The sequence below is a fragment of the Pseudorasbora parva genome, chromosome 21 (genome assembly GCF_024679245.1).
Source record: "Pseudorasbora parva isolate DD20220531a chromosome 21, ASM2467924v1, whole genome shotgun sequence".
Taxonomy (NCBI): domain Eukaryota; kingdom Metazoa; phylum Chordata; class Actinopteri; order Cypriniformes; family Gobionidae; genus Pseudorasbora; species Pseudorasbora parva.
This window is the reverse complement of record NC_090192.1, coordinates 10,972,122-10,995,296: the sequence shown is the minus strand read 5'-3', so window position 1 is coordinate 10,995,296 and position 23,175 is coordinate 10,972,122. Positions and strand designations below refer to the sequence as shown.

At 48.1% G+C, this 23,175-nt stretch overlaps 50 non-coding genes across 50 annotated transcripts; all 50 read right to left on the bottom strand.

The window, feature by feature from the left end:
• Positions 1 to 219: 219 nt before the first annotated feature.
• On the bottom strand, positions 220 to 301 carry trnal-uag (transfer RNA leucine (anticodon UAG)). The gene has a single exon. It is a non-coding gene; the product is annotated as a tRNA-Leu (tRNA).
• A 218-nt stretch (positions 302 to 519) lies between these two features.
• Positions 520 to 601, bottom strand: trnal-aag (transfer RNA leucine (anticodon AAG)). The gene has a single exon. It is a non-coding gene; the product is annotated as a tRNA-Leu (tRNA).
• A 492-nt stretch (positions 602 to 1,093) lies between these two features.
• On the bottom strand, positions 1,094 to 1,175 carry trnal-uag (transfer RNA leucine (anticodon UAG)). Its single transcript has one exon. It is a non-coding gene; the product is annotated as a tRNA-Leu (tRNA).
• Positions 1,176 to 1,393: 218 nt separating this feature from the next.
• trnal-aag (transfer RNA leucine (anticodon AAG)) lies at positions 1,394 to 1,475 on the bottom strand. Its single transcript has one exon. It is a non-coding gene; the product is annotated as a tRNA-Leu (tRNA).
• A 790-nt stretch (positions 1,476 to 2,265) lies between these two features.
• trnal-uag (transfer RNA leucine (anticodon UAG)) lies at positions 2,266 to 2,347 on the bottom strand. The gene has a single exon. It is a non-coding gene; the product is annotated as a tRNA-Leu (tRNA).
• A 218-nt stretch (positions 2,348 to 2,565) lies between these two features.
• Positions 2,566 to 2,647, bottom strand: trnal-aag (transfer RNA leucine (anticodon AAG)). The gene has a single exon. It is a non-coding gene; the product is annotated as a tRNA-Leu (tRNA).
• A 492-nt stretch (positions 2,648 to 3,139) lies between these two features.
• trnal-uag (transfer RNA leucine (anticodon UAG)) lies at positions 3,140 to 3,221 on the bottom strand. Its single transcript has one exon. It is a non-coding gene; the product is annotated as a tRNA-Leu (tRNA).
• A 218-nt stretch (positions 3,222 to 3,439) lies between these two features.
• On the bottom strand, positions 3,440 to 3,521 carry trnal-aag (transfer RNA leucine (anticodon AAG)). Its single transcript has one exon. It is a non-coding gene; the product is annotated as a tRNA-Leu (tRNA).
• Positions 3,522 to 4,012: 491 nt separating this feature from the next.
• Positions 4,013 to 4,094, bottom strand: trnal-uag (transfer RNA leucine (anticodon UAG)). Its single transcript has one exon. It is a non-coding gene; the product is annotated as a tRNA-Leu (tRNA).
• Positions 4,095 to 4,312: 218 nt separating this feature from the next.
• On the bottom strand, positions 4,313 to 4,394 carry trnal-aag (transfer RNA leucine (anticodon AAG)). The gene has a single exon. It is a non-coding gene; the product is annotated as a tRNA-Leu (tRNA).
• Positions 4,395 to 4,610: 216 nt separating this feature from the next.
• Positions 4,611 to 4,692, bottom strand: trnal-aag (transfer RNA leucine (anticodon AAG)). The gene has a single exon. It is a non-coding gene; the product is annotated as a tRNA-Leu (tRNA).
• A 492-nt stretch (positions 4,693 to 5,184) lies between these two features.
• Positions 5,185 to 5,266, bottom strand: trnal-uag (transfer RNA leucine (anticodon UAG)). The gene has a single exon. It is a non-coding gene; the product is annotated as a tRNA-Leu (tRNA).
• A 792-nt stretch (positions 5,267 to 6,058) lies between these two features.
• trnal-uag (transfer RNA leucine (anticodon UAG)) lies at positions 6,059 to 6,140 on the bottom strand. Its single transcript has one exon. It is a non-coding gene; the product is annotated as a tRNA-Leu (tRNA).
• Positions 6,141 to 6,358: 218 nt separating this feature from the next.
• Positions 6,359 to 6,440, bottom strand: trnal-aag (transfer RNA leucine (anticodon AAG)). Its single transcript has one exon. It is a non-coding gene; the product is annotated as a tRNA-Leu (tRNA).
• Positions 6,441 to 6,656: 216 nt separating this feature from the next.
• On the bottom strand, positions 6,657 to 6,738 carry trnal-aag (transfer RNA leucine (anticodon AAG)). The gene has a single exon. It is a non-coding gene; the product is annotated as a tRNA-Leu (tRNA).
• Positions 6,739 to 7,230: 492 nt separating this feature from the next.
• On the bottom strand, positions 7,231 to 7,312 carry trnal-uag (transfer RNA leucine (anticodon UAG)). Its single transcript has one exon. It is a non-coding gene; the product is annotated as a tRNA-Leu (tRNA).
• A 218-nt stretch (positions 7,313 to 7,530) lies between these two features.
• trnal-aag (transfer RNA leucine (anticodon AAG)) lies at positions 7,531 to 7,612 on the bottom strand. The gene has a single exon. It is a non-coding gene; the product is annotated as a tRNA-Leu (tRNA).
• Positions 7,613 to 8,402: 790 nt separating this feature from the next.
• trnal-uag (transfer RNA leucine (anticodon UAG)) lies at positions 8,403 to 8,484 on the bottom strand. Its single transcript has one exon. It is a non-coding gene; the product is annotated as a tRNA-Leu (tRNA).
• Positions 8,485 to 9,275: 791 nt separating this feature from the next.
• Positions 9,276 to 9,357, bottom strand: trnal-uag (transfer RNA leucine (anticodon UAG)). The gene has a single exon. It is a non-coding gene; the product is annotated as a tRNA-Leu (tRNA).
• A 218-nt stretch (positions 9,358 to 9,575) lies between these two features.
• Positions 9,576 to 9,657, bottom strand: trnal-aag (transfer RNA leucine (anticodon AAG)). Its single transcript has one exon. It is a non-coding gene; the product is annotated as a tRNA-Leu (tRNA).
• Positions 9,658 to 9,873: 216 nt separating this feature from the next.
• trnal-aag (transfer RNA leucine (anticodon AAG)) lies at positions 9,874 to 9,955 on the bottom strand. Its single transcript has one exon. It is a non-coding gene; the product is annotated as a tRNA-Leu (tRNA).
• A 492-nt stretch (positions 9,956 to 10,447) lies between these two features.
• Positions 10,448 to 10,529, bottom strand: trnal-uag (transfer RNA leucine (anticodon UAG)). The gene has a single exon. It is a non-coding gene; the product is annotated as a tRNA-Leu (tRNA).
• A 218-nt stretch (positions 10,530 to 10,747) lies between these two features.
• Positions 10,748 to 10,829, bottom strand: trnal-aag (transfer RNA leucine (anticodon AAG)). Its single transcript has one exon. It is a non-coding gene; the product is annotated as a tRNA-Leu (tRNA).
• A 492-nt stretch (positions 10,830 to 11,321) lies between these two features.
• On the bottom strand, positions 11,322 to 11,403 carry trnal-uag (transfer RNA leucine (anticodon UAG)). The gene has a single exon. It is a non-coding gene; the product is annotated as a tRNA-Leu (tRNA).
• A 218-nt stretch (positions 11,404 to 11,621) lies between these two features.
• On the bottom strand, positions 11,622 to 11,703 carry trnal-aag (transfer RNA leucine (anticodon AAG)). Its single transcript has one exon. It is a non-coding gene; the product is annotated as a tRNA-Leu (tRNA).
• Positions 11,704 to 12,194: 491 nt separating this feature from the next.
• Positions 12,195 to 12,276, bottom strand: trnal-uag (transfer RNA leucine (anticodon UAG)). The gene has a single exon. It is a non-coding gene; the product is annotated as a tRNA-Leu (tRNA).
• Positions 12,277 to 12,496: 220 nt separating this feature from the next.
• On the bottom strand, positions 12,497 to 12,578 carry trnal-aag (transfer RNA leucine (anticodon AAG)). Its single transcript has one exon. It is a non-coding gene; the product is annotated as a tRNA-Leu (tRNA).
• Positions 12,579 to 13,070: 492 nt separating this feature from the next.
• trnal-uag (transfer RNA leucine (anticodon UAG)) lies at positions 13,071 to 13,152 on the bottom strand. The gene has a single exon. It is a non-coding gene; the product is annotated as a tRNA-Leu (tRNA).
• A 218-nt stretch (positions 13,153 to 13,370) lies between these two features.
• Positions 13,371 to 13,452, bottom strand: trnal-aag (transfer RNA leucine (anticodon AAG)). The gene has a single exon. It is a non-coding gene; the product is annotated as a tRNA-Leu (tRNA).
• Positions 13,453 to 13,668: 216 nt separating this feature from the next.
• trnal-aag (transfer RNA leucine (anticodon AAG)) lies at positions 13,669 to 13,750 on the bottom strand. Its single transcript has one exon. It is a non-coding gene; the product is annotated as a tRNA-Leu (tRNA).
• A 491-nt stretch (positions 13,751 to 14,241) lies between these two features.
• On the bottom strand, positions 14,242 to 14,323 carry trnal-uag (transfer RNA leucine (anticodon UAG)). Its single transcript has one exon. It is a non-coding gene; the product is annotated as a tRNA-Leu (tRNA).
• A 218-nt stretch (positions 14,324 to 14,541) lies between these two features.
• trnal-aag (transfer RNA leucine (anticodon AAG)) lies at positions 14,542 to 14,623 on the bottom strand. The gene has a single exon. It is a non-coding gene; the product is annotated as a tRNA-Leu (tRNA).
• Positions 14,624 to 15,115: 492 nt separating this feature from the next.
• Positions 15,116 to 15,196, bottom strand: trnal-uag (transfer RNA leucine (anticodon UAG)). The gene has a single exon. It is a non-coding gene; the product is annotated as a tRNA-Leu (tRNA).
• Positions 15,197 to 15,414: 218 nt separating this feature from the next.
• On the bottom strand, positions 15,415 to 15,496 carry trnal-aag (transfer RNA leucine (anticodon AAG)). Its single transcript has one exon. It is a non-coding gene; the product is annotated as a tRNA-Leu (tRNA).
• A 216-nt stretch (positions 15,497 to 15,712) lies between these two features.
• On the bottom strand, positions 15,713 to 15,794 carry trnal-aag (transfer RNA leucine (anticodon AAG)). Its single transcript has one exon. It is a non-coding gene; the product is annotated as a tRNA-Leu (tRNA).
• Positions 15,795 to 16,285: 491 nt separating this feature from the next.
• On the bottom strand, positions 16,286 to 16,367 carry trnal-uag (transfer RNA leucine (anticodon UAG)). Its single transcript has one exon. It is a non-coding gene; the product is annotated as a tRNA-Leu (tRNA).
• Positions 16,368 to 16,585: 218 nt separating this feature from the next.
• trnal-aag (transfer RNA leucine (anticodon AAG)) lies at positions 16,586 to 16,667 on the bottom strand. The gene has a single exon. It is a non-coding gene; the product is annotated as a tRNA-Leu (tRNA).
• Positions 16,668 to 17,159: 492 nt separating this feature from the next.
• trnal-uag (transfer RNA leucine (anticodon UAG)) lies at positions 17,160 to 17,241 on the bottom strand. Its single transcript has one exon. It is a non-coding gene; the product is annotated as a tRNA-Leu (tRNA).
• Positions 17,242 to 17,459: 218 nt separating this feature from the next.
• On the bottom strand, positions 17,460 to 17,541 carry trnal-aag (transfer RNA leucine (anticodon AAG)). Its single transcript has one exon. It is a non-coding gene; the product is annotated as a tRNA-Leu (tRNA).
• A 790-nt stretch (positions 17,542 to 18,331) lies between these two features.
• On the bottom strand, positions 18,332 to 18,413 carry trnal-uag (transfer RNA leucine (anticodon UAG)). The gene has a single exon. It is a non-coding gene; the product is annotated as a tRNA-Leu (tRNA).
• A 218-nt stretch (positions 18,414 to 18,631) lies between these two features.
• trnal-uag (transfer RNA leucine (anticodon UAG)) lies at positions 18,632 to 18,713 on the bottom strand. Its single transcript has one exon. It is a non-coding gene; the product is annotated as a tRNA-Leu (tRNA).
• A 218-nt stretch (positions 18,714 to 18,931) lies between these two features.
• trnal-aag (transfer RNA leucine (anticodon AAG)) lies at positions 18,932 to 19,013 on the bottom strand. Its single transcript has one exon. It is a non-coding gene; the product is annotated as a tRNA-Leu (tRNA).
• A 491-nt stretch (positions 19,014 to 19,504) lies between these two features.
• Positions 19,505 to 19,586, bottom strand: trnal-uag (transfer RNA leucine (anticodon UAG)). Its single transcript has one exon. It is a non-coding gene; the product is annotated as a tRNA-Leu (tRNA).
• Positions 19,587 to 19,804: 218 nt separating this feature from the next.
• trnal-aag (transfer RNA leucine (anticodon AAG)) lies at positions 19,805 to 19,886 on the bottom strand. The gene has a single exon. It is a non-coding gene; the product is annotated as a tRNA-Leu (tRNA).
• A 790-nt stretch (positions 19,887 to 20,676) lies between these two features.
• trnal-uag (transfer RNA leucine (anticodon UAG)) lies at positions 20,677 to 20,758 on the bottom strand. The gene has a single exon. It is a non-coding gene; the product is annotated as a tRNA-Leu (tRNA).
• Positions 20,759 to 21,549: 791 nt separating this feature from the next.
• On the bottom strand, positions 21,550 to 21,631 carry trnal-uag (transfer RNA leucine (anticodon UAG)). Its single transcript has one exon. It is a non-coding gene; the product is annotated as a tRNA-Leu (tRNA).
• Positions 21,632 to 21,849: 218 nt separating this feature from the next.
• trnal-aag (transfer RNA leucine (anticodon AAG)) lies at positions 21,850 to 21,931 on the bottom strand. Its single transcript has one exon. It is a non-coding gene; the product is annotated as a tRNA-Leu (tRNA).
• Positions 21,932 to 22,147: 216 nt separating this feature from the next.
• On the bottom strand, positions 22,148 to 22,229 carry trnal-aag (transfer RNA leucine (anticodon AAG)). The gene has a single exon. It is a non-coding gene; the product is annotated as a tRNA-Leu (tRNA).
• Positions 22,230 to 22,721: 492 nt separating this feature from the next.
• Positions 22,722 to 22,803, bottom strand: trnal-uag (transfer RNA leucine (anticodon UAG)). The gene has a single exon. It is a non-coding gene; the product is annotated as a tRNA-Leu (tRNA).
• A 218-nt stretch (positions 22,804 to 23,021) lies between these two features.
• Positions 23,022 to 23,103, bottom strand: trnal-aag (transfer RNA leucine (anticodon AAG)). Its single transcript has one exon. It is a non-coding gene; the product is annotated as a tRNA-Leu (tRNA).
• Between the last annotated feature and the right edge of the window lie 72 nt (positions 23,104 to 23,175).

The window sequence follows — 23,175 nt, the reverse complement described above, 5'->3', positions numbered from 1 at the left end:
TCAAAATCGTGAGGTAGATGTCAATTTTCCAAAAAATCTTGAGTCAAATCGGCTGCTTCTATGATTAAAGACTATGTTATTATTAGATTCCAACTCATTTTTAAACTGAAATTACTACAATTGTAATTTTTGGTTGTCCCTGATTCAACAGGGTGCAGATTTCCTGCTACACAGTTTTGCAGCACACTTAAGGTGTATTGCCCTCTTTAAAATCAATGCTGGCAGTGGTGGGATTCGAACCCACGCCCCCGAAGAGACTGGAGCCTAAATCCAGCGCCTTAGACCCCTCGGCCACACTACCCCACTGCTGTTTCTTTCGGGGGCCTTTTTCTGCCCATTTTTCTAGAATAGGAGAAAATGTTGGGTGCGGACCTTCATTGTGAGGCCCTGAAGCCTGTCGAGTAAGGCTCAGGAAAGCAAAAGTGGCTGGTTTTGGAAGAGACTGGGAGCATGCAGTGTCACTTCTCCAGTCGTCATGCTCAGGCATAGCAGCCACAAGAGCCTTCCAAAAGTATTCCTTGGCAGCGGTGGGATTCGAACCCACGCCCCCGAAGAGACTGGAGCCTTAATCCAGCGCCTTAGACCGCTCGGCCACGCTACCATGTGAGAGTGCCTTCCCTGGGCCATTTTCGCCTTCTTATTTTAATTTAATGTCGCACTTGGCCACAAGTCAGTCAGTTGACATTCCATGTGCCTTGGAGGAGCTCCTCCACAAATTAAAAGACCTCATAAATGCAGGGGTACGCAGTTACACTCCTGGAGGCCTCCCTATCTGCAGATTGCAATTCCATCTCTAATCAAACACACCTGAATCATCTAATCAAAGCCATTGGGCCTTACTCCAAAATGGCAGCTAGCTGTGCTGAAGTTAAACTCAAAATCGTGAGGTAGTTGTTAATTTTCCAAAAAATCTTGAGTCAAATCGGCTGCTTCTATGATTAAAGACTATGTTATTATTAGATTCCAACTCATTTTTAAACTGAAATTATTACAATTGTAATTTTTGGTTGTCCCTGATTCAACAGGGTGCAGATTTCCTGCTACACAGTTTTGCAGCACACTTAAGGTGTATTGCCCTCTTTAAAATCAATGCTGGCAGTGGTGGGATTCGAACCCATGCCCCCAAAGAGACTGGAGCCTAAATCCAGCGCCTTAGACCCCTCGGCCACACTACCCCACTGCTGTTTCTTTCGGGGGCCTTTTTCTGCCCATTTTTCTAGAATAGGAGAAAATGTTGGGTGCGGACCTTCATTGTGAGGCCCTGAAGCCTGTCGAGTAAGGCTCAGGAAAGCAAAAGTGGCTGGTTTTGGAAGAGACTGGGAGCATGCAGTGTCACTTCTCCAGTCGTCATGCTCAGGCATAGCAGCCACAAGAGCCTTCCAAAAGTGTTCCTTGGCAGCGGTGGGATTCGAACCCACGCCCCCGAAGAGACTGGAGCCTTAATCCAGCGCCTTAGACCGCTCGGCCACGCTACCATGCGAGAGTGCCTTCCCTGCCTTTTTCTGCCCATTTTTCTAGAATAGGAGAAAATGTTGGGTGCGGACCTTCATTGTGAGGCCCTGAAGCCTGTCGAGTAAGGCTCAGGAAAGCAAAAGTGGCTGGTTTTGGAAGAGACTGGGAGCATGCAGTGTCACTTCTCCAGTCGTCATGCTCAGGCATAGCATTCACAAGAGCCTTCCAAAAGTGTTCCTTGGCAGCGGTGGGATTCGAAGCCACGCCCTTGAAGAGACTGGAGCCTTAATCCAGCGCCTTAGACCGCTCGGCCACGCTACCATGCGAGAGTGCCTTCCCTGGGCCATTTTCGCCTTCTTATTTTAATTTAATGTCGCACTTGGCCACAAGTCAGTCAGTTGACATTCCATGTGCCTTGGAGGAGCTCCTCCACAGATTGAAAGACCTCATAAATGCAGGGATACGCAGTTACACTCCTGGAGGCCTCCCTATCTGCAGATTGCAATTCCATCTCTAATCAAACACACCTGAATTATCTCATCAAAGCCATTGGGCCTTACTCCAAAATGGCAGCTAGCTGTGCTGAAGTTAAACTCAAAATCGTCAGGTAGTTGTCAATTTTCCAAAAAATCTTGAGTCAAATCGGCTGCTTCTATGATTAAAGACTATGTTATTATTAGATTCCAACTCATTTTTAAACTGAAATTACTACAATTGTAATTTTTGGTTGTCCCTGATTCAACAGGGTGCAGATTTCCTGCTACACAGTTTTGCAGCACACTTAAGGTGTATTGCCCTCTTTAAAATCAATGCTGGCAGTGGTGGGATTCGAACCCACGCCCCCGAAGAGACTGGAGCCTAAATCCAGCGCCTTAGACCCCTCGGCCACACTACCCCACTGCTATTTCTTTCGGGGGCCTTTTTCTGCCCATTTTTCTAGAATAGGAGAAAATGTTGGGTGCGGACCTTCATTGTGAGGCCCTGAAGCCTGTCGAGTAAGGCTCAGGAAAGCAAAAGTGGCTGGTTTTGGAAGAGACTGGGAGCATGCAGTGTCACTTCTCCAGTCGTCATGCTCAGGCATAGCAGCCACAAGAGCCTTCCAAAAGTTTTCCTTGGCAGCGGTGGGATTCGAACCCACGCCCCCAAAGAGACTGGAGCCTTAATCCAGCGCCTTAGACCGCTCGGCCACGCTACCATGCGAGAGTGCCTTCCCTGGGCCATTTTCGCCTTCTTATTTTAATTTAATGTCGCACTTGGCCACAAGTCAGTCAGTTGACATTCCATGTGCCTTGGAGGAGCTCCTCCACAGATTAAAAGACCTCATAAATGCAGGGGTACGCAGTTACACTCCTGGAGGCCTCCCTATCTGCAGATTGCAATTCCATCTCTAATCAAACACACCTGAATCATCTAATCAAAGCCATTGGGCCTTACTCCAAAATGGCAACTAGCTGTGCTGAAGTTAAACTCAAAATCGTCAGGTAGTTGTCAATTTTCCAAAAAATCTTGAGTCAAATCGGCTGCTTCTATGATTAAAGACTATGTTATTATTAGATTCCAACTCATTTTTAAACTGAATTTACTACAATTGTAATTTTTGGTTGTCCCTGATTCAACAGGGTGCAGATTTCCTGCTACACAGTTTTGCAGCACACTTAAGGTGTATTGCCCTCTTTAAAATCAATGCTGGCAGTGGTGGGATTCGAACCCACGCCCCCGAAGAGACTGGAGCCTAAATCCAGCGCTTTAGACCCCTCGGCCACACTACCCCACTGCTGTTTCTTTCGGGGGCCTTTTTCTGCCCATTTTTCTAGAATAGGAGAAAATGTTGGGTGTGGACCTTCATTATGAGGCCCTGAAGCCTGTCGAGTAAGGCTCAGGAAAGCAAAAGAGGCTGGTTTTGGAAGAGACTGGGAGCATGCAGTGTCACTTCTCCAGTCGTCATGCTCAGGCATAGCAGCCACAAGAGCCTTCCAAAAGTGTTCCTTGGCAGCGGTGGGATTCGAACCCACGCCCCCGAAGAGACTGGAGCCTTAATCCAGCGCCTTAGACCGCTCGGCCACGCTACCATGTGAGAGTGCTTTCCCTGGGCCATTTTCGCCTTCTTATTTTAATTTAATGTCGCACTTGGCCACAAGTCAGTCAGTTGACATTCCATGTGCCTTGGAGGAGCTCCTCCACAAATAAAAGACCTCATAAATGCAGGGGTACGCAGTTACACTCCTGGAGGCCTCCCTATCTGCAGATTGCAATTCCATCTCTAATCAAACACACCTGAATCATCTAATCAAAGCCATTGGGCCTTACTCCAAAATGGCAGCTAGCTGTGCTATAGTTAAACTCAAAATCGTGAGGTAGTTGTCAATTTTCCAAAAAATCTTGAGTCAAATTGGCTGCTTCTATGATTAAAGACTATGTTATTATTAGATTCCAACTCATTTTTAAACTGAAATTACTACAATTGTAATTTTTGGTTGTCCCTGATTCAACAGGGTGCAGATTTCCTGCTACACAGTATTGCAGCACACTTAAGGTGTATTGCCCTCTTTAAAATCAATGCTGGCAGTGGTGGGATTCGAACCCACGCCCCCGAAGAGACTGAAGCCTAAATCCAGAGCCTTAGACCCCTCGGCCACACTACCCCACTGCTGTTTCTTTCGGGGGCCTTTTTCTGCCCATTTTTCTAGAATAGGAGAAAATGTTGGGTGCGGACCTTCATTGTGAGGCCCTGAAGCCTGTCGAGTAAGGCTCAGGAAAGCAAAAGTGGCTGGTTTTGGAAGAGACTGGGAGCATGCAGTGTCACTTCTCCAGTCGTCCTTCTCAGGCATAGCAGCCACAAGAGCCTTCCAAAAGTGTTCCTTGGCAGCGGTGGGATTCGAACCCACGCCCCCGAAGAGACTGGAGCCTTAATCCAGCGCCTTAGACCGCTCGGCCACGCTACCATGCGAGAGTGCCTTCCCTGCCTTTTTCTGCCCATTTTTCTAGAATAGGAGAAAATGTTGGGTGCGGACCTTCATTGTGAGGCCCTGAAGCCTGTCGAGTAAGGCTCAGGAAAGCAAAAGTGGCTGGTTTTGGAAGAGACTGGGAGCATGCAGTGTCACTTCTCCAGTCGTCATGCTCAGGCATAGCAGCCACAAGAGCCTTCCAAAAGTGTTCCTTGGCAGCGGTGGGATTCGAACCCACGCCCCCGGAGAGACTGGAGCCTTAATCCAGCGCCTTAGACCGCTCGGCCACGCTACCATGCGAGAGTGCCTTCCCTGGGCCATTTTCGCCTTCTTATTTTAATTTAATGTCGCACTTGGCCACAAGTCAGTCAGTTGACATTCCATGTGCCTTGGAGGAGCTCCTCCACAGATTAAAAGACCTCATAAATGCAGGGGTACGCAGTTACACTCCTGGAGGCCTCCCTATCTGCAGATTGCAATTCCATCTCTAATCAAACACACCTGAATCATCTAATCAAAGCCATTGGGCCTTACTCCAAAATGGCAGCTAGCTGTGCTGAAGTTAAACTCAAAATCGTGAGGTAGTTGTCAATTTTCCAAAAAATCTTGAGTCAAATCGGCTGCTTCTATGATTAAAGACTATGTTATTATTAGATTCCAACTCATTTTTAAACTGAAATTACTACAATTGTAATTTTTGGTTGTCCCTGATTCAACAGGGTGCAGATTTCCTGCTACACAGTTTTGCAGCACACTTAAGGTGTATTGCCCTCTTTAAAATCAATGCTGGCAGTGGTGGGATTCGAACCCACGCCCCCGAAGAGACTGGAGCCTAAATCCAGCGCCTTAGACCCCTCGGCCACATTACCCCACTGCTGTTTCTTTCGGGGGCCTTTTTCTGCCCATTTTTCTAGAATAGGAGAAAATGTTGGGTGCGGACCTTCATTGTGAGGCCCTGAAGCCTGTCGAGTAAGGCTCAGGAAAGCAAAAGTGGCTGGTTTTGGAAGAGACTGGGAGCATGCAGTGTCACTTCTCCAGTCGTCATGCTCAGGCATAGCAGCCACAAGAGCCTTCCAAAAGTGTTCCTTGGCAGCGGTGGGATTCGAACCCAGGCCCCCGAAGAGACTGGAGCCTTAATCCAGCGCCTTAGACCGCTCGGCCACGCTAACATGCGAGAGTGCCTTCCCTGGGCAATTTTCGCCTTCTTATTTTAATTTAATGTCGCACTTGGCCACAAGTCAGTCAGTTGACATTCCATGTGCCTTGGAGGAGCTCCTCCACAAATTAAAAGACCTCATAAATGCAGGGGTACGCAGTTACACTCCTGGAGGCCTCCCTATCTGCAGATTGCAATTCCATCTCTAATCAAACACACCTGAATCATCTAATCAAAGCCATTGGGCCTTACTCCAAAAGGGCAGCTAGCTGTGCTGAAGTTAAACTCAAAATCGTCAGGTAGTTGTCAATTTTCCAAAAAATCTTGAGTCAAATCGGCTGCTTCTATGATTAAAGACTATGTTATTATTTGATTCCAACTCATTTTTAAACTGAAATTACTACAATTGTAATTTTTGGTTGTCCCTGATTCAACAGGGTGCAGATTTCCTGCTACACAGTTTTGCAGCACACTTAAGGTGTATTGCCCTCTTTAAAATCAATGCTGGCAGTGGTGGGATTCGAACCCACGCCCCCGAAGAGACTGGAGCCTAAATCCAGCGCCTTAGACCCCTCGGCCACACTACCCCACTGCTGTTTCTTTCGGGGGCCTTTTTCTGCCCATTTTTCTAGAATAGGAGAAGATGTTGTGTGCGGACCTTCATTGTGAGGCCCTGAAGCCTGTCGAGTAAGGCTCAGGAAAGCAAAAGTGGCTGGTTTTGGAAGAGACTGGGAGCATGCAGTGTCACTTCTCCAGTCGTCATGCTCAGGCATAGCAGCCACAAGAGCCTTCCAAAAGTGTTCCTTGGCAGCTGTGGGATTCGAACCCACGCCCCCGAAGAGACTGGAGCCTTAATCCAGCGCCTTAGACCGCTCGGCCACGCTACCATGCGAGAGTGCCTTCCCTGCCTTTTTCTGCCCATTTTTCTAGAATAGGAGAAAATGTTGGGTGCGGACCTTCATTGTGAGGCCCTGAAGCCTGTCGAGTAAGGCTCAGGAAAGCAAAAGTGGCTGGTTTTGGAAGAGACTGGGAGCATGCAGTGTCACTTCTCCAGTCGTCATGCTCAGGCATAGCAGCCACAAGAGCCTTCCAAAAGTGTTCCTTGGCAGCTGTGGGATTCGAACCCACGCCCCCGAAGAGACTGGAGCCTTAATCCAGCGCCTTAGACCGCTCGGCCACGCTACCATGTGAGAGTGCCTTCCCTGGGCCATTTTCGCCTTCTTATTTTAATTTAATGTCGCACTTGGCCACAAGTCAGTCAGTTGACATTCCATGTGCCTTGGAGGAGCTCCTCCACAAATTAAAAGACCTCATAAATGCAGGGGTACGCAGTTACACTCCTGGAGGCCTCCCTATCTGCAGATTGCAATTCCATCTCTAATCAAACACACCTGAATCATCTAATCAAAGCCATTGGGCCTTACTCCAAAATGGCAGCTAGCTGTGCTGAAGTTAAACTCAAAATCGTGAGGTAGTTGTTAATTTTCCAAAAAATCTTGAGTCAAATCGGCTGCTTCTATGATTAAAGACTATGTTATTATTAGATTCCAACTCATTTTTAAACTGAAATTACTACAATTGTAATTTTTGGTTGTCCCTGATTCAACAGGGTGCAGATTTCCTGCTACACAGTTTTGCAGCACACTTAAGGTGTATTGCCCTCTTTAAAATCAATGCTGGCAGTGGTGGGATTCGAACCCACGCCCCCAAAGAGACTGGAGCCTAAATCCAGCGCCTTAGACCCCTCGGCCACACTACCCCACTGCTGTTTCTTTCGGGGGCCTTTTTCTGCCCATTTTTCTAGAATAGGAGAAAATGTTGGGTGCGGACCTTCATTGTGAGGCCCTGAAGCCTGTCGAGTAAGGCTCAGGAAAGCAAAAGTGGCTGGTTTTGGAAGAGACTGGGAGCATGCAGTGTCACTTCTCCAGTCGTCATGCTCAGGCATAGCAGCCACAAGAGCCTTCCAAAAGTGTTCCTTGGCAGCGGTGGGATTCGAACCCACGCCCCCGAAGAGACTGGAGCCTTAATCCAGCGCCTTAGACCGCTCGGCCTCGCTACCATGCGAGAGTGCCTTCCCTGCCTTTTTCTGCCCATTTTTCTAGAATAGGAGAAAATGTTGGGTGCGGACCTTCATTGTGAGGCCCTGAAGCCTGTCGAGTAAGGCTCAGGAAAGCAAAAGTGGCTGGTTTTGGAAGAGACTGGGAGCATGCAGTGTCACTTCTCCAGTCGTCATGCTCAGGCATAGCAGCCACAAGAGCCTTCCAAAAGTGTTCCTTGGCAGCGGTGGGATTCGAAGCCACGCCCTTGAAGAGACTGGAGCCTTAATCCAGTGCCTTAGACCGCTCGGCCACGCTACCATGCGAGAGTGCCTTCCCTGGGCCATTTTCGCCTTCTTATTTTAATTTAATGTCGCACTTGGCCACAAGTCAGTCAGTTGACATTCCATGTGCCTTGGAGGAGCTCCTCCACAGATTGAAAGACCTCATAAATGCAGGGGTACGCAGTTACACTCCTGGAGGCCTCCCTATCTGCAGATTGCAATTCCATCTCTAATCAAACACACCTGAATTATCTAATCAAAGCCATTGGGCCTTACTCCAAAATGGCAGCTAGCTGTGCTGAAGTTAAACTCAAAATCGTCAGGTAGTTGTCAATTTTCCAAAAAATCTTGAGTCAAATCGGCTGCTTCTATGATTAAAGACTATGTTATTATTAGATTCCAACTCATTTTTAAACTGAAATTACTACAATTGTAATTTTTGGTTGTCCCTGATTCAACAGGGTGCAGATTTCCTGCTACACAGTTTTGCAGCACACTTAAGGTGTATTGCCCTCTTTAAAATCAATGCTGGCAGTGGTGGGATTCGAACCCACGCCCCCGAAGAGACTGGAGCCTAAATCCAGCGCCTTAGACCCCTCGGCCACACTACCCCACTGATGTTTCTTTCGGGGGCCTTTTTCTGCCCATTTTTCTAGAATAGGAGAAAATGTTGGGTGCGGACCTTCATTGTGAGGCCCTGAAGCCTGTCGAGTAAGGCTCAGGAAAGCAAAAGTGGCTGGTTTTGGAAGAGACTGGGAGCATGCAGTGTCACTTCTCCAGTCGTCATGCTCAGGCATAGCAGCCACAAGAGCCTTCCAAAAGTGTTCCTTGGCAACGGTGGGATTCGAACCCACGCCCCCTAAGAGACTGGAGCATTAATCGAGCGCGTTAGACCACTCGGCCACGCTACCATGCGAGAGTGCCTTCCCTGGCCATTTTCACCTTCTTATTTTAATTTAATGTCGCACTTGGCCACAAGTCAGTCAGTTGACATTCCATGTGCCTTGGAGGAGCTCCTCCACAAATTAAAAGATCTCATAAATGCAGGGGTACGCAGTTACACTCCTGGAGGCCTCCCTATCTGCAGATTGCAATTCCATCTCTAATCAAACACACCTGAATCATCTAATCAAAGCCATTGGGCCTTACTCCAAAATGGCAGCTAGCTGTGCTGAAGTTAAACTCAAAATCGTGAGGTAGTTGTCAATTTTCCAAAAAATCTTGAGTCAAATCGGCTGCTTCTATGATTAAAGACTATGTTATTATTAGATTCCAACTCATATTTAAACTGAAATTACTACAATTGTAATTTTTGGTTGTCCCTGATTCAACAGGGTGCAGATTTCCTGCTACACAGTTTTGCAGCACACTTAAGGTGTATTGCCCTCTTTAAAATCAATGCTGGCAGTGGTGGGATTCGAACCCACGCCCCCGAAGAGACTGGAGCCTAAATCCAGCGCCTTAGACCCCTCGGCCACACTACCCCACTGCTGTTTCTTTCGGGGGCCTTTTTCTGCCCATTTTTCTAGAATAGGAGAAAATGTTGGGTGCGGACCTTCATTGTGAGGCCCTGAAGCCTGTCGAGTAAGGCTCAGGAAAGCAAAAGTGGCTGGTTTTGGAAGAGACTGGGAGCATGCAGTGTCACTTCTCCAGTCGTCATGCTCAGGCATAGCAGCCACAAGAGCCTTCCAAAAGTGATCCTTGGCAGCGGTGGGATTCGAACCCACGCCCCCGAAGAGACTGGAGCCTTAATCCAGCGCCTTAGACCGCTCGGCCACGCTACCATGCGAGAGTGCCTTCCCTGCCTTTTTCTGCCCATTTTTCTAGAATAGGAGAAAATGTTGGGTGCGGACCTTCATTGTGAGGCCCTGAAGCCTGTCGAGTAAGGCTCAGGAAAGCAAAAGTGGCTGGTTTTGGAAGAGACTGGGAGCATGCAGTGTCACTTCTCCAGTCGTCTTGCTCAGGCATAGCAGCCACAAGAGCCTTCCAAAAGTGATCCTTGGCAGCGGTGGGATTCGAACCCACGCCCCCGAAGAGACTGGAGCCTTAATCCAGCGCCTTAGACCGCTCGGCCACGCTACCATGCGAGAGTGCCTTCCCTGGGCAATTTTCACCTTCTTATTTTAATTTAATGTCGCACTTGGCCACAAGTCAGTCAGTTGACATTCCATGTGCCTTGGAGGAGCTCCTCCACAAATTAAAAGACCTCATAAATGCAGGGGTACGCAGTTACACTCCTGGAGGCCTCCCTATCTGCAGATTGCAATTCCATCTCTAATCAAACACACCTGAATCATCTAATCAAAGCCATTGGGCCTTACTCCAAAACGGCAGCTAGCTGTGCTGAAGTTAAACTCAAAATCGTGAGGTAGTTGTCAATTTTCCAAAAAATCTTGAGTCAAATCGGCTGCTTCTATGATTAAAGACTATGTTATTATTAGATTCCAACTCATTTTTAAACTGAAATTACTACAATTGTAATTTTTGGTTGTCCCTGATTCAACAGGGTGCAGATTTCCTGCTACACAGTTTTGCAGCACACTTAAGGTGTATTGCCCTCTTTAAAATCAATGCTGGCAGTGGTGGGATTCGAACCCATGCCCCCGAAGAGACTGGAGCCTAAATCCAGCGCCTTAGACCCCTCGGCCACACTACCCCACTGCTATTTCTTTCGGGGGCCTTTTTCTGCCCATTTTTCTAGAATAGGAGAAAATGTTGGGTGTGGACCTTCATTGTGAGGCCCTGAAGCCTGTCGAGTAAGGCTCAGGAAAGCAAAAGAGGCTGGTTTTGGAAGAGACTGGGAGCATGCAGTGTCACTTCTCCAGTCGTCATGCTCAGGCATAGCAGCCACAAGAGCCTTCCAAAAGTGTTCCTTGGCAGCGGTGGGATTCGAACCCACGCCCCCGAAGAGACTGGAGCCTTAATCCAGCGCCTTAGACCGCTCGGCCACGCTACCATGTGAGAGTGCCTTCCCTGGGCCATTTTCGCCTTCTTATTTTAATTTAATGTCGCACTTGGCCACAAGTCAGTCAGTTGACATTCCATGTGCCTTGGAGGAGCTCCTCCACAAATTAAAAGACCTCATAAATGCAGGGGTACGCAGTTACACTCCTGGAGGCCTCCCTATCTGCAGATTGCAATTCCATCTCTAATCAAACACACCTGAATCATCTAATCAAAGCCATTGGGCCTTACTCCAAAACGGCAGCTAGCTGTGCTGAAGTTAAACTCAAAATCGTGAGGTAGTTGTCAATTTTCCAAAAAATCTTGAGTCAAATCGGCTGCTTCTATGATTAAAGACTATGTTATTATTAGATTCCAACTCATTTTTAAACTGAAATTACTACAATTGTAATTTTTGGTTGTCCCTGATTCAACAGGGTGCAGATTTCCTGCTACACAGTTTTGCAGCACACTTAAGGTGTATTGCCCTCTTTAAAATCAATGCTGGCAGTGGTGGGATTCGAACCCATGCCCCCGAAGAGACTGGAGCCTAAATCCAGCGCCTTAGACCCCTCGGCCACACTACCCCACTGCTATTTCTTTCGGGGGCCTTTTTCTGCCCATTTTTCTAGAATAGGAGAAAATGTTGGGTGTGGACCTTCATTGTGAGGCCCTGAAGCCTGTCGAGTAAGGCTCAGGAAAGCAAAAGAGGCTGGTTTTGGAAGAGACTGGGAGCATGCAGTGTCACTTCTCCAGTCGTCATGCTCAGGCATAGCAGCCACAAGAGCCTTCCAAAAGTGTTCCTTGGCAGCGGTGGGATTCGAACCCACGCCCCCGAAGAGACTGGAGCCTTAATCCAGCGCCTTAGACCGCTCGGCCACGCTACCATGCGAGAGTGCCTTCCCTGGGCCATTTTCGCCTTCTTATTTTAATTTAATGTCGCACTTGGCCACAAGTCAGTCAGTTGACATTCCATGTGCCTTGGAGGAGCTCCTCCACAAATAAAAGACCTCATAAATGCAGGGGTACGCAGTTACACTCCTGGAGGCCTCCCTATCTGCAGATTGCAATTCCATCTCTAATCAAACACACCTGAATCATCTAATCAAAGCCATTGGGCCTTACTCCAAAACGGCAGCTAGCTGTGCTGAAGTTAAACTCAAAATCGTGAGGTAGTTGTCAATTTTCCAAAAAATCTTGAGTCAAATCGGCTGCTTCTATGATTAAAGACTATGTTATTATTAGATTCCAACTCATTTTTAAACTGAAATTACTACAATTGTAATTTTTGGTTGTCCCTGATTCAACAGGGTGCAGATTTCCTGCTACACAGTTTTGCAGCACACTTAAGGTGTATTGCCCTCTTTAAAATCAATGCTGGCAGTGGTGGGATTCGAACCCATGCCCCCGAAGAGACTGGAGCCTAAATCCAGCGCCTTAGACCCCTCGGCCACACTACCCCAATGCTATTTCTCTTTTGGGGGCCTTTTTCTGCCCATTTTTCTAGAATAGGAGAAAATGTTGGGTGCGGACCTTCATTGTGAGGCCCTGAAGCCTGTCGAGTAAGGCTCAGGAAAGCAAAAGTGGCTGGTTTTGGAAGAGACTGGGAGCATGCAGTGTCACTTCTCCAGTCGTCATGCTCAGGCATAGCAGCCACAAGAGCCTTCCAAAAGTGTTCCTTGGCAGCGGTGGGATTCGAACCCACGCCCCCGAAGAGACTGGAGCCTTAATCCAGCGCCTTAGACCGCTCGGCCACGCTACCATGCGAGAGTGCCTTCCCTGGGCCATTTTCGCCTTCTTATTTTAATTTAATGTCGCACTTGGCCACAAGTCAGTCAGTTGACATTCCATGTGCCTTGGAGGAGCTCCTCCACAGATTAAAAGACCTCATAAATGCAGGGGTACGCAGTTACACTCCTGGAGGCCTCCCTATCTGCAGATTGCAATTCCATCTCTAATCAAACACACCTGAATCATCTAATCAAAGCCATTGGGCCTTACTCCAAAATGGCAACTAGCTGTGCTGAAGTTAAACTCAAAATCGTGAGGTAGTTGTCAATTTTCCAAAAAATCTTGAGTCAAATCGGCTGCTTCTATGATTAAAGACTATGTTATTATTAGATTCCAACTCATTTTTAAACTGAAATTACTACAATTGTAATTTTTGGTTGTCCCTGATTCAACAGGGTGCAGATTTCCTGCTACACAGTTTTGCAGCACACTTAAGGTGTATTGCCCTCTTTAAAATCAATGCTGGCAGTGGTGGGATTCGAACCCACGCCCCCGAAGAGACTGAATCCTAAATCCAGCGCCTTAGACCCCTCGGCCACACTACCCCACTGCTGTTTCTTTCGGGGGCCTTTTTCTGCCCATTTTTCTAGAATAGGAGAAAATGTTGGGTGCGGACCTTCATTGTGAGGCCCTGAAGCCTGTCGAGTAAGGCTCAGGAAAGCAAAAGTGGCTGGTTTTGGAAGAGACTGGGAGCATGCAGTGTCACTTCTCCAGTCGTCCTTCTCAGGCATAGCAGCCACAAGAGCCTTCCAAAAGTGTTCCTTGGCAGCGGTGGGATTCGAACCCACGCCCCCGAAGAGACTGGAGCCTTAATCCAGCGCCTTAGACCGCTCGGCCACGCTACCATGCGAGAGTGCCTTCCCTGCCTTTTTCTGCCCATTTTTCTAGAATAGGAGAAAATGTTGGGTGCGGACCTTCATTGTGAGGCCCTGAAGCCTGTCGAGTAAGGCTCAGGAAAGCAAAAGTGGCTGGTTTTGGAAGAGACTGGGAGCATGCAGTGTCACTTCTCCAGTCGTCATGCTCAGGCATAGCAGCCACAAGAGCCTTCCAAAAGTGTTCCTTGGCAGCGGTGGGATTCGAACCCACGCCCCCGAAGAGACTGGAGCCTTAATCCAGCGCCTTAGACCGCTCGGCCACGCTACCATGCAAAGTGCCTTCCCTGGGCCATTTTCGCCTTCTTATTTTAATTTAATGTCGCACTTGGCCACAAGTCAGTCAGTTGACATTCCATGTGCCTTGGAGGAGCTCCTCCACAGATTAAAAGACCTCATAAATGCAGGGGTACGCAGTTACACTCCTGGAGGCCTCCCTATCTGCAGATTGCAATTCCATCTCTAATCAAACACACCTGAATCATCTAATCAAAGCCATTGGGCCTTACTCCAAAATGGCAGCTAGCTGTGCTGAAGTTAAACTCAAAATCGTGAGGTAGATGTCAATTTTCCAAAAAATCTTGAGTCAAATCGGCTGCTTCTATGATTAAAGACTATGTTATTATTAGATTCCAACTCATTTTTAAACTGAAATGACTACAATTGTAATTTTTGGTTGTCCCTGATTCAACAGGGTGCAGATTTCCTGCTACACAGTTTTGCAGCACACTTAAGGTGTATTGCCCTCTTTAAAATCAATGCTGGCAGTGGTGGGATTCGAACCCACGCCCCCGAAGAGACTGGAGCCTAAATCCAGCGCCTTAGACCCCTCGGCCACACTACCCCACTGCTGTTTCTTTCGGGGGCCTTTTTCTGCCCATTTTTCTAGAATAGGAGAAAATGTTGGGTGCGGACCTTCATTGTGAGGCCCTGAAGCCTGTCGAGTAAGGCTCAGGAAAGCAAAAGTGGCTGGTTTTGGAAGAGACTGGGAGCATGCAGTGTCACTTCTCCAGTCGTCATGCTCAGGCATAGCAGCCACAAGAGCCTTCCAAAAGCATTCCTTGGCAGCGGTGGGATTCGAACCCACGCCCCCGAAGAGACTGGAGCCTTAATCCAGCGCCTTAGACCGCTCGGCCACGCTACCATGTGAGAGTGCCTTCCCTGGGCCATTTTCGCCTTCTTATTTTAATTTAATGTCGCACTTGGCCACAAGTCAGTCAGTTGACATTCCATGTGCCTTGGAGGAGCTCCTCCACAAATTAAAAGACCTCATAAATGCAGGGGTACGCAGTTACACTCCTGGAGGCCTCCCTATCTGCAGATTGCAATTCCATCTCTAATCAAACACACCTGAATCATCTAATCAAAGCCATTGGGCCTTACTCCAAAAGGGCAGCTAGCTGTGCTGAAGTTAAACTCAAAATCGTCAGGTAGTTGTCAATTTTCCAAAAAATCTTGAGTCAAATCGGCTGCTTCTATGATTAAAGACTATGTTATTATTAGATTCCAACTCATTTTTAAACTGAAATTACTACAATTGTAATTTTTGGTTGTCCCTGATTCAACAGGGTGCAGATTTCCTGCTACACAGTTTTGCAGCACACTTAAGGTGTATTGCCCTCTTTAAAATCAATGCTGGCAGTGGTGGGATTCGAACCCACGCCCCGAAGAGACTGGAGCCTAAATCCAGCGCCTTAGACCCCTCGGCCACACTACCCCACTGCTGTTTCTTTCGGGGGCCTTTTTCTGCCCATTTTTCTAGAATAGGAGAAAATGTTGGGTGCGGACCTTCATTGTGAGGCCCTGAAGCCTGTCGAGTAAGGCTCAGGAAAGCAAAAGTGGCTGGTTTTGGAAGAGACTGGGAGCATGCAGTGTCACTTCTCCAGTCGTCATGCTCAGGCATAGCAGCCACAAGAGCCTTCCAAAAGTGTTCCTTGGCAGCTGTGGGATTCGAACCCACGCCCCCGAAGAGACTGGAGCCTTAATCCAGCGCCTTAGACCGCTCGGCCACGCTACCATGCGAGAGTGCCTTCCCTGCCTTTTTCTGCCCATTTTTCTAGAATAGGAGAAAATGTTGGGTGCGGACCTTCATTGTGAGGCCCTGAAGCCTGTCGAGTAAGGCTCAGGAAAGCAAAAGTGGCTGGTTTTGGAAGAGACTGGGAGCATGCAGTGTCACTTCTCCAGTCGTCATGCTCAGGCATAGCAGCCACAAGAGCCTTCCAAAAGTGTTCCTTGGCAGCGGTGGGATTCGAACCCACGCCCCCGAAGAGACTGGAGCCTTAATCCAGCGCCTTAGACCGCTCGGCCACGCTACCATGCAAAGTGCCTTCCCTGGGCCATTTTCGCCTTCTTATTTTAATTTAATGTCGCACTTGGCCACAAGTCAGTCAGTTGACATTCCATGTGCCTTGGAGGAGCTCCTCCACAGATTAAAAGACCTCATAAATGCAGGGGTACGCAGTTACACTCCTGGAGGCCTCCCTATCTGCAGATTGCAATTCCATCTCTAATCAAACACACCTGAATCATCTAATCAAAGCCATTGGGCCTTACTCCAAAATGGCAGCTAGCTGTGCTGAAGTTAAACTCAAAATCGTGAGGTAGATGTCAATTTTCCAAAAAATCTTGAGTCAAATCGGCTGCTTCTATGATTAAAGACTATGTTATTATTAGATTCCAACTCATTTTTAAACTGAAATTACTACAATTGTAATTTTTGGTTGTCCCTGATTCAACAGGGTGCAGATTTCCTGCTACACAGTTTTGCAGCACACTTAAGGTGTATTGCCCTCTTTAAAATCAATGCTGGCAGTGGTGGGATTCGAACCCACGCCCCCGAAGAGACTGGAGCCTAAATCCAGCGCCTTAGACCCCTCGGCCACACTACCCCACTGCTGTTTCTTTCGGGGGCCTTTTTCTGCCCATTTTTCTAGAATAGGAGAAAATGTTGGGTGCGGACCTTCATTGTGAGGCCCTGAAGCCTGTCGAGTAAGGCTCAGGAAAGCAAAAGTGGCTGGTTTTGGAAGAGACTGGGAGCATGCAGTGTCACTTCTCCAGTCGTCATGCTCAGGCATAGCAGCCACAAGAGCCTTCCAAAAGCATTCCTTGGCAGCGGTGGGATTCGAACCCACGCCCCCGAAGAGACTGGAGCCTTAATCCAGCGCCTTAGACCGCTCGGCCACGCTACCATGTGAGAGTGCCTTCCCTGGGCCATTTTCGCCTTCTTATTTTAATTTAATGTCGCACTTGGCCACAAGTCAGTCAGTTGACATTCCATGTGCCTTGGAGGAGCTCCTCCACAAATTAAAAGACCTCATAAATGCAGGGGTACGCAGTTACACTCCTGGAGGCCTCCCTATCTGCAGATTGCAATTCCATCTCTAATCAAACACACCTGAATCATCTAATCAAAGCCATTGGGCCTTACTCCAAAATGGCAGCTAGCTGTGCTGAAGTTAAACTCAAAATCGTGAGGTAGTTGTTAATTTTCCAAAAAATCTTGAGTCAAATTGGCTGCTTCTATGATTAAAGACTATGTTATTATTAGATTCCAATTCATTTTTAAACTGAAATTACTACAATTGTAATTTTTGGTTGTCCCTGATTCAACAGGGTGCAGATTTCCTGCTACACAGTTTTGCAGCACACTTAAGGTGTATTGCCCTCTTTAAAATCAATGCTGGCAGTGGTGGGATTCGAACCCACGCCCCCGAAGAGACTGAAGCCTAAATCCAGCGCCTTAGACCCCTCGGCCACACTACCCCACTGCTGTTTCTTTCGGGGGCCTTTTTCTGCCCATTTTTCTAGAATAGGAGAAAATGTTGGGTGCGGACCTTCATTGTGAGGCCCTGAAGCCTGTCAAGTAAGGCTCAGGAAAGCAAAAGTGGCTGGTTTTGGAAGAGACTGGGAGCATGCAGTGTCACTTCTCCAGTCGTCATGCTCAGGCATAGCAGCCACAAGAGCCTTCCAAAAGTGTTCCTTGGCAGTGGTGGGATTCGAACCCACGCCCCCGAAGAGACTGGAGCCTTAATCCAGCGCCTTAGACCGCTCGGCCACGCTACCATGCGAGAGTGCCTTCCCTGCCTTTTTCTGCCCATTTTTCTAGAATAGGAGAAAATGTTGGGTGCGGACCTTCATTGTGAGGCCCTGAAGCCTGTCGAGTAAGGCTCAGGAAAGCAAAAGTGGCTGGTTTTGGAAGAGACTGGGAGCATGCAGTGTCACTTCTCCAGTCGTCATGCTCAGGCATAGCAGCCACAAGAGCCTTCCAAAAGTGTTCCTTGGCAGCGGTGGGATTCGAAGCCACGCCCTTGAAGAGACTGGAGCCTTAATCCAGCGCCTTAGACCGCTCGGCCACGCTACCATGCGAGAGTGCCTTCCCTGGGCCATTTTCGCCTTCTTATTTTAATTTAATGTCGCACTTGGCCACAAGTCAGTCAGTTGACATTCCATGTGCCTTGGAGGAGCTCCTCCACAGATTGAAAGACCTCATAAATGCAGGGGTACGCAGTTACACTCCTGGAGGCCTCCCTATCTGCAGATTGCAATTCCATCTCTAATCACACACACCTGAATTATCTAATCAAAGCCATTGGGCCTTACTCCAAAATGGCAGCTAGCTGTGCTGAAGTTAAACTCAAAATCGTCAGGTAGTTGTCAATTTTCCAAAAAATCTTGAGTCAAATCGGCTGCTTCTATGATTAAAGACTATGTTATTATTAGATTCCAACTCATTTTTAAACTGAAATTACTACAATTGTAATTTTTGGTTGTCCCTGATTCAACAGGGTGCAGATTTCCTGCTACACAGTTTTGCAGCACACTTAAGGTGTATTGCCCTCTTTAAAATCAATGCTGGCAGTGGTGGGATTCGAACCCACGCCCCCGAAGAGACTGGAGCCTAAATCCAGCGCCTTAGACCCCTCGGCCACACTACCCCACTGCTATTTCTTTCGGGGGCCTTTTTCTGCCCATTTTTCTAGAATAGGAGAAAATGTTGGGTGCGGACCTTCATTGTGAGGCCCTGAAGCCTGTCGAGTAAGGCTCAGGAAAGCAAAAGTGGCTGGTTTTGGAAGAGACTGGGAGCATGCAGTGTCACTTCTCCAGTCGTCATGCTCAGGCATAGCAGCCACAAGAGCCTTCCAAAAGTGTTCCTTGGCAGCGGTGGAATTCGAACCCACGCCCCCGAAGAGACTGAAGCCTAAATCCAGCGCCTTAGACCCCTCGGCCACACTACCCCACTGCTGTTTCTTTCGGGGGCCTTTTTCTGCCCATTTTTCTAGAATAGGAGAAAATGTTGGGTGCGGACCTTCATTGTGAGGCCCTGAAGCCTGTCGAGTAAGGCTCAGGAAAGCAAAAGTGGCTGGTTTTGGAAGAGACTGGGAGCATGCAGTGTCACTTCTCCAGTCGTCATGCTCAGGCATAGCAGCCACAAGAGCCTTCCAAAAGTGTTCCTTGGCAGCGGTGGGATTCGAACCCACGCCCCCGAAGAGACTGGAGCCTTAATCCAGCGCCTTAGACCGCTCGGCCACGCTACCATGCAAAGTGCCTTCCCTGGGCCATTTTCGCCTTCTTATTTTAATTTAATGTCGCACTTGGCCACAAGTCAGTCAGTTGACATTCCATGTGCCTTGGAGGAGCTCCTCCACAGATTAAAAGACCTCATAAATGCAGGGGTACGCAGTTACACTCCTGGAGGCCTCCCTATCTGCAGATTGCAATTCCATCTCTAATCAAACACACCTGAATCATCTAATCAAAGCCATTGGGCCTTACTCCAAAATGGCAGCTAGCTGTGCTGAAGTTAAACTCAAAATCGTGAGGTAGATGTCAATTTTCCAAAAAATCTTGAGTCAAATCGGCTGCTTCTATGATTAAAGACTATGTTATTATTAGATTCCAACTCATTTTTAAACTGAAATTACTACAATTGTAATTTTTGGTTGTCCCTGATTCAACAGGGTGCAGATTTCCTGCTACACAGTTTTGCAGCACACTTAAGGTGTATTGCCCTCTTTAAAATCAATGCTGGCATTGGTGGGATTCGAACCCACGCCCCCGAAGAGACTGGAGCCTAAATCCAGCGCCTTAGAGCCCTCGGCCACACTACCCCACTGCTGTTTCTTTCGGGGGCCTTTTTCTGCCCATTTTTCTAGAATAGGAGAAAATTTTGGGTGCGGACCTTCATTGTGAGGCCCTGAAGCCTGTCGAGTAAGGCTCAGGAAAGCAAAAGTGGCTGGTTTTGGAAGAGACTGGGAGCATGCAGTGTCACTTCTCCAGTCGTCATGCTCAGGCATAGCAGCCACAAGAGCCTTCCAAAAGTATTCCTTGGCAGCGGTGGGATTCGAACCCACGCCCCCGAAGAGACTGGAGCCTTAATCCAGCGCCTTAGACCGCTCGGCCACGCTACCATGCGAGAGTGCCTTCCCTGCCTTTTTCTGCCCATTTTTCTAGAATAGGAGAAAATGTTGGGTGCGGACCTTCATTGTGAGGCCCTGAAGCCTGTCGAGTAAGGCTCAGGAAAGCAAAAGTGGCTGGTTTTGGAAGAGACTGGGAGCATGCAGTGTCACTTCTCCAGTCGTCATGCTCAGGCATAGCAGCCACAAGAGCCTTCCAAAAGTGTTCCTTGGCAGCGGTGGGATTCGAAGCCACGCCCTTGAAGAGACTGGAGCCTTAATCCAGCGCCTTAGACCGCTCGGCCACGCTACCATGCGAGAGTGCCTTCCCTGGGCCATTTTCGCCTTCTTATTTTAATTTAATGTCGCACTTGGCCACAAGTCAGTCAGTTGACATTCCATGTGCCTTGGAGGAGCTCCTCCACAGATTGAAAGACCTCATAAATGCAGGGGTACGCAGTTACACTCCTGGAGGCCTCCCTATCTGCAGATTGCAATTCCATCTCTAATCAAACACACCTGAATTATCTAATCAAAGCCATTGGGCCTTACTCCAAAATGGCAGCTAGCTGTGCTGAAGTTAAACTCAAAATCGTCAGGTAGTTGTCAATTTTCCAAAAAATCTTGAGTCAAATCGGCTGCTTCTATGATTAAAGACTATGTTATTATTAGATTCCAACTCATTTTTAAACTGAAATTACTACAATTGTAATTTTTGGTTGTCCCTGATTCAACAGGGTGCAGATTTCCTGCTACACAGTTTTGCAGCACACTTAAGGTGTATTGCCCTCTTTAAAATCAATGCTGGCAGTGGTGGGATTCGAACCCACGCCCCCGAAGAGACTGGAGCCTAAATCCAGCGCCTTAGACCCCTCGGCCACACTACCCCACTACTGTTTCTTTCGGGGGCCTTTTTCTGCCCATTTTTCTAGAATAGGAGAAAATGTTGGGTGCGGACCTTCATTGTGAGGCCCTGAAGCCTGTCGAGTAAGGCTCAGGAAAGCAAAAGTGGCTGGTTTTGGAAGAGACTGGGAGCATGCAGTGTCACTTCTCCAGTCGTCATGCTCAGGCATAGCAGCCACAAGAGCCTTCCAAAAGTGTTCCTTGGCAACGGTGGGATTCGAACCCACGCCCCCTAAGAGACTGGAGCATTAATCGAGCGCGTTAGACCACTCGGCCACGCTACCATGCGAGAGTGCCTTCCCTGGCCATTTTCACCTTCTTATTTTAATTTAATGTCGCACTTGGCCACAAGTCAGTCAGTTGACATTCCATGTGCCTTGGAGGAGCTCCTCCACAAATTAAAAGATCTCATAAATGCAGGGGTACGCAGTTACACTCCTGGAGGCCTCCCTATCTGCAGATTGCAATTCCATCTCTAATCAAACACACCTGAATCATCTAATCAAAGCCATTGGGCCTTACTCCAAAATGGCAGCTAGCTGTGCTGAAGTTAAACTCAAAATCGTGAGGTAGTTGTCAATTTTCCAAAAAATCTTGAGTCAAATCGGCTGCTTCTATGATTAAAGACTATGTTATTATTAGATTCCAACTCATATTTAAACTGAAATTACTACAATTGTAATTTTTGGTTGTCCCTGATTCAACAGGGTGCAGATTTCCTGCTACACAGTTTTGCAGCACACTTAAGGTGTATTGCCCTCTTTAAAATCAATGCTGGCAGTGGTGGGATTCGAACCCACGCCCCCGAAGAGACTGGAGCCTAAATCCAGCGCCTTAGACCCCTCGGCCACACTACCCCACTGCTGTTTCTTTCGGGGGCCTTTTTCTGCCCATTTTTCTAGAATAGGAGAAAATGTTGGGTGCGGACCTTCATTGTGAGGCCCTGAAGCCTGTCGAGTAAGGCTCAGGAAAGCAAAAGTGGCTGGTTTTGGAAGAGACTGGGAGCATGCAGTGTCACTTCTCCAGTCGTCATGCTCAGGCATAGCAGCCACAAGAGCCTTCCAAAAGTGATCCTTGGCAGCGGTGGGATTCGAACCCACGCCCCCGAAGAGACTGGAGCCTTAATCCAGCGCCTTAGACCGCTCGGCCACGCTACCATGCGAGAGTGCCTTCCCTGCCTTTTTCTGCCCATTTTTCTAGAATAGGAGAAAATGTTGGGTGCGGACCTTCATTGTGAGGCCCTGAAGCCTGTCGAGTAAGGCTCAGGAAAGCAAAAGAGGCTGGTTTTGGAAGAGACTGGGAGCATGCAGTGTCACTTCTCCAGTCGTCTTGCTCAGGCATAGCAGCCACAAGAGCCTTCCAAAAGTGATCCTTGGCAGCGGTGGGATTCGAACCCACGCCCCCGAAGAGACTGGAGCCTTAATCCAGCGCCTTAGACCGCTCGGCCACGCTACCATGCGAGAGTGCCTTCCCTGGGCCATTTTCGCCTTCTTATTTTAATTTAATGTCGCACTTAGACACAAGTCAGTCAGTTGACATTCCATGTGCCTTGGAGGAGCTCCTCCACAGATTAAAAGACCTCATAAATGCAGGGGTACGCAGTTACACTCCTGGAGGCCTCCCTATCTGCAGATTGCAATTCCATCTCTAATCAAACACACCTGAATTATCTAATCAAAGCCATTGGGCCTTACTCCAAAATGGCAGCTAGCTGTGCTGAAGTTAAACTCAAAATCGTGAGGTAGTTGTCAATTTTCCAAAAAATCTTGAGTCAAATCGGCTGCTTCTATGATTAAAGACTATGTTATTATTAGATTCCAACTAATTTTTAAACTGAAATTACTACAATTGTAATTTTTGGTTGTCCCTGATTCAACAGGGTGCAGATTTCCTGCTACACAGTTTTGCAGCACACTTAAGGTGTATTGCCCTCTTTAAAATCAATGCTGGCAGTGGTGGGATTCGAACCCACGCCCCCGAAGAGACTGGAGCCTAAATCCAGGGCCTTAGACCCCTCGGCCACGCTACCCCACTGCTGTTTCTTTCGGGGGCCTTTTTCTGCCCATTTTTCTAGAATAGGAGAAAATGTTGGGTGCGGACCTTCATTGTGAGGCCCTGAAGCCTGTCGAGTAAGGCTCAGGAAAGCAAAAGTGGCTGGTTTTGGAAGAGACTGGGAGCATGCAGTGTCACTTCTCCAGTCGTCATGCTCAGGCATAGCAGCCACAAGAGCCTTCCAAAAGTGTTCCTTGGCAACGGTGGGATTCGAACCCACACCCCCGAAGAGACTGGAGCCTTAATCCAGCGCCTTAGACCGCTCGGCCACGCTACCATGCGAGAGCGCCTTCCCTGGGCCATTTTCGCCTTCTTATTTTAATTTAATGTCGCACTTGGCCACAAGTCA